General features: G+C 47.8%; 1 protein-coding gene across 8 annotated transcripts in view; it reads right to left on the bottom strand.

Moving 5' to 3' along the window:
• Nucleotides 1-12,685, bottom strand: part of LOC122550035 (uncharacterized) — a 342,505-nt gene that overhangs the window by 319,586 nt on the left and 10,234 nt on the right. Inside the window, exon 1 of one of the 8 annotated variants that reach the window (XM_087987402.1) lies at nt 4,007-4,163. The exons of the other annotated variants lie outside the window; for them this stretch is intronic. The gene's annotated coding sequence lies outside the window, so the exon portion shown is untranslated. Of the gene's footprint in view, nt 1-4,006; nt 4,164-12,685 lie in introns of those variants that run through there. 8 annotated transcript variants of the gene reach the window in all.

The raw sequence follows: 12,685 nt of genomic DNA on the forward strand, positions 1-12,685 counted from the left end.
GAACTGGGGTAAGGTGGGGGGAGGGGAAATGAGGAAACTGGTGAAGGCTGCATTGATGCCCTGGGGTTGAAGTGTTCCGAGGCAGAAGATGAGGCGTTCTTCCTCCAAGTGTTGGGTGGTGAGGGAGTGGTGGTGGAGGAGGCCCAGTACCTGCATGTCCTTGGCAGAGTGGGAGGGGGAGTTGAAATGTTCAGCCATGGGGCGGAGTGGGTGTCACGGAGATGTTCCCTGACTGCGAGAAGGCGTCCAGTCTCCCCAATGTAAAGGAGACCACATTGTGAGCAATGGATGCAATAAATGCATCACTTTTGCCTAGTTGATTTTAACCTTCCTGTGAATCCTCTTGCATGGATGCCTACCTTGAAGAAGTTCTCCTCATCTCTCTACAAAGATCTCAGTGAGTCTCTCTCTCTCTCTCTCTCACACACTGCAACCCCCAGGTCATCTCTTCTGTCTTGAAGTCCTCCACAACTACCTGGTCAGGTCCACGCCCCACCAACAGCCCACCCTCCCCTCCCGGCACCTTCCCCTGCCACTGCAGGAATTGCAAAACCTGCAACCACACCTCCCCCCCTCACCTCCATCCAAGGCTCAAAAGGAGCCTTCCACATCCATCAAAGTTTCACCTGCACTTCCACCAATGTCATTTATTGCATCTGTTGCTCCCGATGCGGTCTCCTCTACAATGGGGAGACTGGACGCCTTCGCGCAGAGCACTTCAGGGAAGATCTCCATGACACCCACACCAATCAACCCCACCGCCCCGTGGCCGAACAGTTCTACTCCCCCTCCCACTCTGCCGAGGACATGCAGGTCTTGGGCTTCCTCCACCACCACTCTCTTACCACCCAATGGCTGGAGGAAGAACGCCTCATCTTCCGCCTCTGATGTCCTCAGATTGAAGGGTTCTATGTGGACTTTACCAGTTTCCTTATTTCCCATTCCCCCTCCTTACCCCAGTTCCAAACTTCCAGCTCAGCCTCATGACCTGTCCCACCTGTCATCTTCCTTCCCACCTGTCCGCTCCCCCTTCCTCTCCAACCTATTACCTTTACCCCTTTCCTCCATCTACCTCTTGCACTCCCAGCTACCTTCTCTCCAGCCTAACCCCCTCCCATTTATCTATCCACCCCGAGGCTCCCTGCCTCATTCCTGATGAAGGGCTCTTGCCCGAAACGTTGATTTTCCTGCTCCATGTAAATTTGACAGTCTAGTCCAGGATTGTGAAACAAAAGCTGCTGCTTGACCCTGTCTACTAAAGTACCATCTGTGAGACAAAACTGCTGGCTGACTTTGTCACTGTTCCTTCAGTATTGCTGAATGAAAATCCTGGAACTCACTCCCTCATGGCATTGAAGGGGAACTACAGCAAGCGATTCATGAAAGGAGCTCATATCCATCTTCTCAAGGGCAACTAGGGAAGGGCAATAAATGCTACACTAGCCAGTGATGCCCACACCTCAGGAGTGATTTCTGTTTATAAAAAAGCATGCTTCACTTATGCAGTTGAGTTTCTGAAGCATCGAGTATGTCAATTGGGCAGAAGTTCATTGGGAAGTAGAAATTAATTCCAGCAACAAAAATGTATACAAATAGACTCCTTGGTACCTAATGTTGAGGAACTCATCTTGCCACCTAAGGCAGGAGGAATTAGTTACAAAAGTTTATGTTGACTGCAAGATCCTGATTTTCCGACTCTTGACAGATTAAGACACACACATCATTATTCTTACCACCTCAAGGAGTTGCAGATTGCACTCCTTAACTCTTTCTTTTTCGATCCATGCTCTTAGATTTTGACTTTTCCAACATTTTCTAATTTCATTGCAAAAAAATAACTGCATTTAAATAAAACAATTTGCAATCTTCCCAGTTGCAGCTATCGGAGAAGTTTGTATTATTGTTTCCAGCAGTACACTGAAACAATCCTGTCGTTTTTCATATTGATACTTATTGACACTGTGCCACCGTGGGCGGCACGGTGGCACAGTGGTTAGCACTGCTGCCTCACAGCGCCAGAGACCCGGGTTCAATTCCCGCCTCAGGCGACTGACTGTGTGGAGTTTGCACATTCTCCCCGTGTCTGCGTGGGTTTCCTTCGGGTGCTCCGGTTTCCTCCCACAGTCCAAAGATGTGCAGGGTCAGGTGAATTGGCTATGCTAAATTGTCCGTAGTGTTAGGTAAGGGGTAAATGTAGGGGTATGGGTGGGTTTCGCTTCGGCGGGTCGGTGTGGACTTGTTGGGCCGAAGGGCCTGTTTCCACACTGTAATCTAATCTAATCTAATCTAATTATATTCCCAATTATTCTCTCCCTTCCTGAAGATATGGACCTTGCTATGGTATGTTTCAGAGCCCAGTCAATCTATGGTAATTTTTCACATACCTAATATTCCAACTCTCGAGTCGTATCCAGTGCTGTTACTGGAAATTATTTCTGTTTCAGTGATCATGTAGTTGAACAACCACGACACTTACAGACCATGTCCGTAATGAACCCTATTGTGGGTTCTATGACAGAAGTGTGATACTCAAAAGATTTCCTGCCATTGATTGAAATTGCATAAAGGCAACTTGCGGAATATATGCAAAGTTGCAAAGATGAGAAAAGGTTTTTTTCTAATTGCTTTAATCAAAGCTGTCGTATGAAAGTGGACATTAAAATTTTAAGAAATATTTTCTGGCTTGACAAATAATAAAAGTGTAACTTCCATCTGTTTTGTACAAACCACAAAACATAAGTCAGGTTCTGTTTACTGGGGCAACGTTTAGTTCTCTATCTATATTTTTGCACCACTTAAGGGCAGGCAGACCATCCATCTTGTGTCTCAACTATCTGATCATGGTGGTGTCAGTTGCAGCTTGCTGGGAACAGTTTTACCTCCGCATTTGAAGGTTTAACATTCCCAATAGGAATGGAGCACAAAAATCAAACCTACATTCCAATGCAATGTTGTCGTTTTGGATAAGATAGTGAAGTGTGGGAGAAGGGAAACCATTTTGACTCTAGAAGCCATTTCCCCTAGCTAAATTACTGAAGCCATTCACAGGAACTGGCTGTGACAGCCATTTCCCTGAACAGAGGAAACACGTTAGTTGTGACCCAGAAATTCTCTCACTGACAATGCTGTTGTACCTCTGCACCCACCCTGAGGGGTCTCTCTCTCCATGGGAGCTCCAGCTGAAACAATACTCCTACAGACAAGATGTCACCAAACTATTTAATATTGATAGCTACTGACCTTTACCACTATGAACAGGATGCTACTCGATCAGTTTCAATTGTTCAACTACTGATCCAGAATCTGGTTTCCAGCATCTGCAGTCATTGTTTTTACCTAATTAACGTTCGAGACTAGTAATATTGCCAGCGACCTATTACCATTGTTCAATTAATCAATGTTGTTAGACCAGTATTGTTCTCAATAAATAATCAGCCGTTTGTAACCCTTTATAAACTGTATACAGTACACCTGAAGCTGAGCGGAGCGGTTATGACTCATCTGTGCTGAGCAGTCATTCTGAGCTGAGTGGTCATTGACCTCTTCCCACGATATCGGGAAATAAACAAATGTGCAAATTTCACAAGGTCTGCATAGAAGATTTATTGGAAACAGGACATTTCTCCGACAGTTTGGCGTAAGTCGTCAGGACCCCTTGCTTACAACGGGGCTCCAGAGCGAACCAAAGTTTTTAAAATTCGGCCAATTGCATGATCTTGACCTGAGTCGGAGGGTGCGGGGCAGATCCTAAGTTATGGACAGATGGTACGGCAAGATGGAAGAACAGAAAGATCGCCTCTCTAAATTTCTAAAAATTTTTGCCTAAAATTCAGCTGACTGCGTGATCCCATCCTGAGCCAACAGGCTGATCCTAAGTTGGGGAGAGACGCTAAGGCAAGTCGGGACCCGGGAAAGACGGCTGTTGAGCAATAATTCAAGTTCAAAATAGGGAAACCTTGAGAAATTGACCAGGGAGGCCTGTGTTTGTCTTGTTCGTTTGTCTTACCTGTTTGTCCTGTCAGTGTTCGTATTGTTGTCTGTTCTTTGCTTCCCGCACAACCGTTCACAGGTAAATGGGGTTGCAGAACTCGAAATCCTCGGGAGAAGGACTGACCCCCGGGGACGAGGCTACCTCGTCCCGCTGACACAGGGCGGTCCGCGCCCACAAAGAACACAGAAACGCCACGGTAAATATGTTTGCTAGAAGAACAAGGTAGGAAATCCTCTGGTAACACCAGGGTCACCGGTTGGCCCGGTATGGAAGGAAATGGGTGACAATAGATCGGTCATTCCCTTTACCTCCGATTTATATGGGTGGTCCCATGGAAATTGGCCATATGGAGGCTCCTTTAAATTGGAGAAAATGGAGGGCGGGTAAGGAGTCCGCTCTTGGGACACTGACTGTAGGATTCAATGCCTAGAAAAGTGGAAGGAAGTCGTGTAAGGGCACCAGCTCCCTAAAACTAAAAGCTGCTGTCAACTTTCAGACACGCTTGCATCTTCCGTTTCCACGCCCACTGCCGTATACCCCTCAATATCCTGAAGTTCCTTTCCCAACTCTGGAGCCAAACCCACTAGTAAGCAAGGTTGCTGCATTTGTTGACACACCACATCACCCACCCACTACTGCAAATTAAGGGGTCTCAGAGGCATCTGTTGTAGGGAGCATTTCAGGGACAGGACACTGAGATAAAGCAGAAACCAATCCCGCCTCCAACACCAGACTTACTCGCAGTATGGCCACAGCCTTGAAGCCCCAGACCCCCTGATAACCAGCACAGCCCCATTATGATAGGCACTACGCTCTCGACAAGCCCTGGACTCAGGCTGAGGTCCGAAGCATGCTCCAGGATGCCCCCAGCCGCTAAAACGCCCGGTACCATACCTCAATTGGCTACTACAAATATGTGAGCAGGTTATAGTCCAACAGGTTTAATTGGAAGGACACTAGCTTTCGGAGCGTCGCTCCTTCATCAGGTGGTAGTCCGAAAGCTAGTGCGCTTCCAATTAAACCTGTTGGACTACAACCTGGTGTTGTGTGATTTTTAACTTTGTACACCCCAGTCCAACACCGGCATCTCCAAATCATGACAAATATGTGATATCTAATACTGCTTACCGCAGGACTTCCAGGCTTTACTGTGGTTACGGGACTCACTGGGCCACTCTGAAGACTTCTACTGAATTCCCCGCCGAGCCATGGGTTAATGCAAGCGCAGCCTCCACCTGGCTTGGGAATAGCATTAAAGATGCCAACATGGCAGCTGCAAGGCAACAGGCAGACTTCGGGGAAGTTACTCATTGCCTGCAAAAAGCTAATAAGCCCAGCCTTGATTTCATTGCCCACTTCAAAAGACATTTGGGAGTTCTCAGCGGGCATCTCTTTGCCAGAGAATAAGTTAGCAGGACAGACCCTTGTGAATTGACACCTTCTTACAGAGCGCTTTAGGGAGCATCTCCGGGACACCCGCACCAATCAACCCTACTGCCCCGTGGCCCAACATTTCAATCCCCCTCCCACTCTCCGAGAACATGCACTGCCACTCCCTCACCACCTGACGCCTGGAGGAAGAATGCCTCATCTTCCACCTCGAAACACTTCAATCCCAGGGCACCAATGTGGATTTCACCAGTTTCCTCATTGCCCACCTTATCCCAGTTTCAACCTTCTAGATCAGCACTATCTTCATGACCTGTCCTACCTGCCAATCTTCCTTCCCACCTATCTGCTCCACCCTCCTCTCTGACCTATCACCTCCATCCACCTATTGTGCTCTTGACTACCTTCTCCCCAGCCCCCCTCTTCCACCCTGGAGGCACCCTGCCTTCATTCCTGATGAAGGGCTTTTGCCCGAAACGTCAATTTTCCTGCTCCTCGGATCCTGCCTGACCTGCTGTGCTTTTCCAGCACCACTCTAATCTATACTCTGATCTGTAGACCTCACTTTTGCCTTGTGTATTGAATCCCTCCCTGACATGCTCACGTCTACAAGTCCCACAACCTAACATGGCAAACAGCTGAGTGGGGAGATATACTCACCACTCTCAACAATTTAGACTGATAGGGACTGTTTGAGTGTAAGAGAGAGAAGGAGGCATACCCTTGGCTCATGCAGCCATGAAATCAGGAAAACCCATGGCCAAACACAGCAGCGTCAGGACTAAAGTAGGGATAAATGCAGGGCATGCGGCAAACTGGGTCACTGGGAAAGAGATTGTTGGTTAGTGGCCCCTCAACAGACAAAGGTTTCCACCCATACACCATCTTCACTTTCCCAATGAAACCATACTCCTCCTCAGAGACAGCCTAAGTGGACCGCCAATACTATGGATGACCTATGTTCCTGTGCCCCAGGAGCCCAGGGCTGCCACGGGAGGGAGGTTTTGCAGGTTTTCACACTCCCAGTCTGAAAATGCTATGGTGGATGTGGAAGTGGGGTGTCAGCTCATTTCAGTTTTGGGGGACTCCGGAGCCACACACTCATCTGCACCTCCCTCTGTGGACCTTCCCCTCCGTTCCAGTACTGTCTGCGCTATTGGTGTTTCCGGAGTACCCATAATAGAACCACTTTCTAATCCAGTGCCTTTTAGCATCGGACACAGCTATAATTTCCTCATCCTGTCCAGTGGCCCTCTTGGATCAACAAATCTTTTGTAAATTAAACGCTTCTATTCACTGCCCTCCCTGGGGTCTCACCTTAGAAATCCCTGATTCCCATTACTCTATGGTGCAGACTGCGATGACCACACTTCCACACTTGTCTTCCCCTTTTGAGACTGCCTACAGTTGGTCATGCCAGTCTAGACCTATCCGTGCCTTTCTTGACCCCTTCCTTTCCCTTTTGCTGAATGCCCATTTGTACCCTGTGACCTTCTTCCTGTGCTGGGTGGTTCAGACAAGCTGTTTCCTACACTAATTTCACCGTACTGTGTCCTTCCCACGTGAACCAGGGTCACCCTACTCTGCTCTTTCCGATCCCCACCTCACTGTGCCCTCTCAGCTAGCACTGACTGGCCTGTGTTTCATTGGTCCTGAGGGAGGAGCTGCAGAGGTTCTGCTCATTGCTGAGCAGACATCACTGTTTCACCACGACCCTGCCTCAGTTCCCCATGTTCCCTTTTCATTAAAGGTACCCTGGCATCCCAAGGACTTGGTAATCCATGGTAACCAGATTACAACAGTCGCCTCAGCACTTTGCACCCCCTTGACTCTGGAAAGACCTGGTCAGTTGCTTGTCTAGGGTTGGAAGAACTTTGTGCGCACTGCCCTCCCAATCCGTGGGGGTCGCCTTTACTATGCATTCCCCCATGCCAACCCTTTCCTATGAAAAAACCCTACTATTGGTTGACCTGCCAGCCTCACTGTGGGCACAGCATGCGGGCCTGGTCCTCTCTACCCTGCCACATACAGTCATGGTGAAGCAGGGAGCTGTTCTGCTGTCAATACGGCAGTACACTATCGCCAGCCACAACAGAGGATATCAAACCTGCTATCGACTTCCTCCTACAAGGTGGCATTTTGGTACTTATCACCAGCCCCTATACTTTCAATCCCAAAACCAGGGAGACCGGGAAGATGGTGTTTCGTCCAGGACCTAAAGGCTCTCCAGTAGTACCAGACACCAATGCCATTCTTACTAGTCTTCCTGCCTCTGCCACTTGCTTTTCTATAATTGATCTCTGTTCAGCCTTTTTCTCCATCAAATTGTCCCCTGACAGCCAGTACCTTTTCATCTTTACTTAGGGCGGTCACCAATATATATGGACCCGGCTTCCCCAAGGGTATACTGAGAGCCCCACGATGTGCGCCTCCGCAGTAGACTGGATGCTCAGAGCCCTCCAGCTGCCATGTGAAAGCATCTTGCTTCAATATGCTGATGATTTATTAGTGACCTCCACCTCCACTGATGCTTGCATGAAAGACACTGTCACCCTGCTCCACTGTCTGGCGCGGGATGGACACAAAGTTTCCATACAGAAAATGCAACTTTGCCAGAGAACAGTACACTACTTTGGCTACACACGTTCGCACAGCCTCAGAACACTGTCTCCAGATTGCATTGCAGCCACCACTAAGCTCTCCCCACCCACCACACGAACTGAGCTTTTAATCTTCTTTGGTATGGTCAACTACTGTAGACTCTGGATACCTGACCATTGTGCTTTGATGCATCTCTTCGTGAGGCGTCCCCCCAAAACAGCCAACAAATGTGCAATGGACACCTGAGATAGAACAAGCCTTCAAAGAACTGAAACAGTGTTTAATCTCCACTCCTGCTCTTGGTATCCCTGACTATACATGGCCACTTCAGCTCTGTGTGACTGAGAAAAAAAGGGATATGCATCCAGAATTCTCACACAGATGCATGGGGATCTTCAGCGCCTTGTAGCTTACAATTGCCACCTGTTGCAAGGGGAATGCCGGCCTGTTTACGAGTTATGGCGGTCACCACTGTAATGGTAGAAAAGTCCACCCCCATTGTGCTGGATTATCCATGCACTCTTTTTGTCCCACATTCAGTTGCCCTCCTGCTTAATTCAGCAGAAACTCAACATTTTACAGCATCCAGAAGAACAGGCTATGAGGTCATATTACCATCTCGTTCCAACCTTTCCCTTCAACGTGTTCCCGCTTTAAACTCCATCACCCTTCTTTCTGTCATTCAAGATCCCAGACAGAAAACCATGATTGTTTATATTTAATTCAGCATGTTGTAACCCTGCACCCGACCTCTCCAAAAACCATTGTAAAACCCTGACCTGATCCTCTTCACTGATGGATCCTCTTATAGGTCCTCAGATCATCAGATGTTAGTGGGCTATGCAGTCTGTACCCCTTTTGAAACACTCAAATCTGCCTTGCTGCCAGAAGGTACTTCTACACAGAATGTCGAGCTGTTTGCCCTCACTAGGGCCTGCATTCTTGCCAGCGGTAAATCAGCCAATATTTATAAAGACTCCAGATGCACCTTTGGGGTTGTCCATGATTTTGGTACTCTCTGGAAACAGAGGTTTCATTACCTTTTCTGGGAGACCCCTACAACATGCCCTCCCCATTGACAATCTGTTGGAGGCTATTCTTCTAACCTCTGCTATAGCCATTGAAAAAGCACTGCTCATACCACTGCAAACGATCCTGTAGCCCGCAGCAATATTTGCGCTGACCGAACTGCTTGACAGGCTGCCTTGACTCCCATCAGATGTGTGTTGCAAGCTCCCAGACTACAGAAGCTCCTGCAGCCCCTGATCTCTGAGGGAGTGCGGGCTGCACAGCATGCTGCTTCCCAGGTCGAGAAGGACAGTTGGGTTAGCATCGGTGCTAAGGGGTCCTCTACTCTATGACTGCTCATGCACCCTGATGGATGTATCATTTGCCCCAGTACCACTTGCATGTCCTGGCACTGGCTGCCCATGGAGTCGTCCATGCCAGTAAAAGGGGAATGATACAGGCTGCTGCCCAAGCGCTGGTCTCGAACTGTTTAAAATGCCTGCAAAACAATGACAGTAAGCCCATGGTCAGGTATGACCATTTGCCAATCCCAGCAGGACCCTTCACTCAGCTGCAAATTGACTTTGCGAAAGTGAGGATACCAGATGCTGGAGATACATTCCTCATGGAGGGCTCCTGCCTGAAACATCGATTTTCCTGTTCCTCGAATGCTGCGTGACCTGCTGTGCTTTTCCAGCACAACTCTAATCTTGACTGATGAATGGCACACTTAAAACTACCCTGATTAAAATTACCTAAGAAATGGGTCTGGCATGTCCCATGCGCCCTATACGCCTAATGTAGCTAGGTTAACCGAACTACGTGACTGACTCCCTTTGAGATCCTGATCGGAGACAATACCTATGGGGGCCAGACCCCCAAATTCACTGTGGATGTAGCATCTGACACTGTGGATGTAGCTGCTTACACAGGAGGCCCTGCTGGATTATACAGAAGTGGTTACTGCAGATGCTAGAGATCAGAATCAAGATTAGAGTGGCAAGGCCCATTCCTCGTACTCCTGACAAGATTAGAGTGGTACTGGAAAAGCACTGCAGGTCAGGCGGCATCAGAAGAGCAGGAAAAATCGACGTTTCAGGCAAAACCTTTCCTGATGAAGGGCTTTTGCCCAAAATGTCAATTTTCCTGCTCCTCGGATACTGCCTGACCTGCTGTGCTTTTCCAGCACCACTTTAATCTTGACCCTGCTGGACTATGTCCAAACACTCAACAAAATGATTACTCGCAATCATGATTTAGTAAAAGAAGCCATTCCCACACCTAAAAGTGGGCCTCTGCATCCTTTCCAACCTGGGGACTATGTCATGATAAAATAGTTTGAAACTAATTCTTCCTCTCCTAGGTGACAAGGCCCGTTCCTCGTACTCCTGACAACCTGAAAGGCTGTGAAGGTAGAAGGAAGGCCCAACTGGATGCATGGGACCAGATTCAAAAGAGCACTGCCCCAGAGAGAACCTGATATGCTGGAAATTAGTGCCTCGGTACAATCTCTCTCATGAACCCCCGGCTTTGCTCCTTACTGACACGACTAGAGGAGGTACACCCATAGGGTCCATCTGCTTGAGAAGCAACCATTCATCAGGATGGGATACTGGCATCAGCAGGTGTGCTCATTCCCTGCTTCTCACTGCGGCTGTGATTCAGACCAAACCAGATGGGAGCATACTTAACCTTAAAGTTCTCAAAAGAACAGCCAAAAACACCACATTCACTACCTTTTGGACTGGACTAAGACTGACCGTTTGAGAACCTATCATGGCACTGACTTCATTTGCGGCCACAAGGCCTACCCCTGGCTGCTGCTCCCCTGTATTGGGAACTGCTGTGTGGGGTATGTGGTCCTGTTTGGTTCCCATTCATACTCCCTTCAAGAAGCCATGGGCTCGCAGCAAGAGAGCAATTACCATGCTTGATCAGGTTCTTGCTATACTCCTCCCCTCTTATGTGGCTGACCGGAAGGAGATAGAGAGCCGGCGGATGACCACTACCCTGGAGAAAGTGGCAAACACCACAGAAACAGCCCTGGGCCAGCTTAACATAGAAGCGGTTGCCATTCGCACTGTTGCCTTGCAAAACAGGCTGGCCTTTGATTATTTGCTAGCCAAAAAAAGGGGGCACATGCACCCTCATCAGGCTCCAACTACTGTGCCTACATCCCCGACCCCAGTGAGCATATTACCAACCTCGCCCAACACATTCAACAGGCAGCCTCTGCGTTCCCAGTGGGACTTGTGTAGTGGGATGGGCTCCTGGCTCAGATCCTGAGGCAGTGCCCTGCTACAAGTATTTATTGTCCTTGTTACCTTTGTCCTTCTCACGTTCCTCATTATGTTCATTAAGTGGTGTTGTGCACACTTGTGTTCACTACTGCTGCCTTCTGTACTACTGACGATCCAGTTGACAAAAATTCACTTCACTGAAAGCTCCTGCGATGATGCAGAACCTCCGGACCCAGAACTCATTGAGTCTGACCACTCCAATTCTGAGGGCTACCCATCCGATTCCAAGCCTCCCCCACCAGACGACCACCCCCCCCCCCCCCCCCCCCCCGGCTCGGGCTACATTCCCCTTTTAGCCGAAGATCCCTTCCTGCTCCATTGATGGTGAAAAGAAATAAAGAGGCGATTGTGGAAGAAGGGAAACAATTTTGACTCTGGAAACCATTTTCCTGCTTAGAAGAGACGTGCTAGCTAAATTGCTGAAGCCATTCACAAGAACTGGCTATGACAGGATGCTACTCGATCAGTTTCAAGTGTTCAACTAATTAACGTTCTTAGTAATATTGCCAGCCTCCTGTTACAGTTGTTCAATTAATCAATGTTGTTAGACCAGTAGTATTGTTAGACTTTTCATATTGTTAAACGATCTAGCAGTCCTCACTTTCTCCTATCTATCGGAGTTAGACCTGTATTGTTCTGTAATCAACAATTAGCCACTTGTAACCCTTTATAAACTGTATATGTCTGTAGCTGAGCAGAGAGGTTATGACTCATCAGTGGTCAATCCAAACTGAATGGTCATTGACCTCTTCCCACAATATTGTGAAATAAATGTGTCAATTTCACAAGGTTTATTGGAAATGAAACATTTCTCTGACATGAAGGACGCCTCCATCTTCTCTCAAGTGGATGTAAAAGCATTATCTAATTGGGGATGATTGTATAGTAGTAATATTATTGGACTAATAACTCAAAGATCAGCATTGTCTTGAAATATCAGTGTAAGTTCCACATAATAGCTCTGATGCAATGATAGACATTGATTAATAGTTTAATGCCTACTGCACAATTCATCTATTGCCTGGTATGTTCTGTTCAGTTTATTGATTTGTTGCTGTGTCTCTAATTATAGTAATTACTGCTACTGTCACTCCACTAAGTAATTGATTTGTAGGCAGGTTTCCTGTTCATTGTAAGATGTTAGCTTTGAGGGAAAAGGGAAAAAGGTGTATGGCCACATGGGTTTAGGACTACGACTCACATGACGAACAAATATGAATTGAAATCTGTTGGGATGAATGGCCTGTTTCCATATTGCTTAGATGATATGGAGTTGGGGACCACATGTAGGGGTGTCAAAGTTTGCAGATGACACTAACATGAGTGCCAGAGCAAATGTGCACAGGACTGTGAAACTTTGCAGAGGAACACAGATACATTGAGTGAGTGGGCCAAG

Source organism: Chiloscyllium plagiosum, unplaced genomic scaffold, assembly GCF_037043375.1.
Source record: "Chiloscyllium plagiosum isolate Xiang-an unplaced genomic scaffold, Cpla_swu_hap1 HiC_scaffold_5, whole genome shotgun sequence".
Lineage (NCBI taxonomy): Eukaryota > Metazoa > Chordata > Chondrichthyes > Orectolobiformes > Hemiscylliidae > Chiloscyllium > Chiloscyllium plagiosum.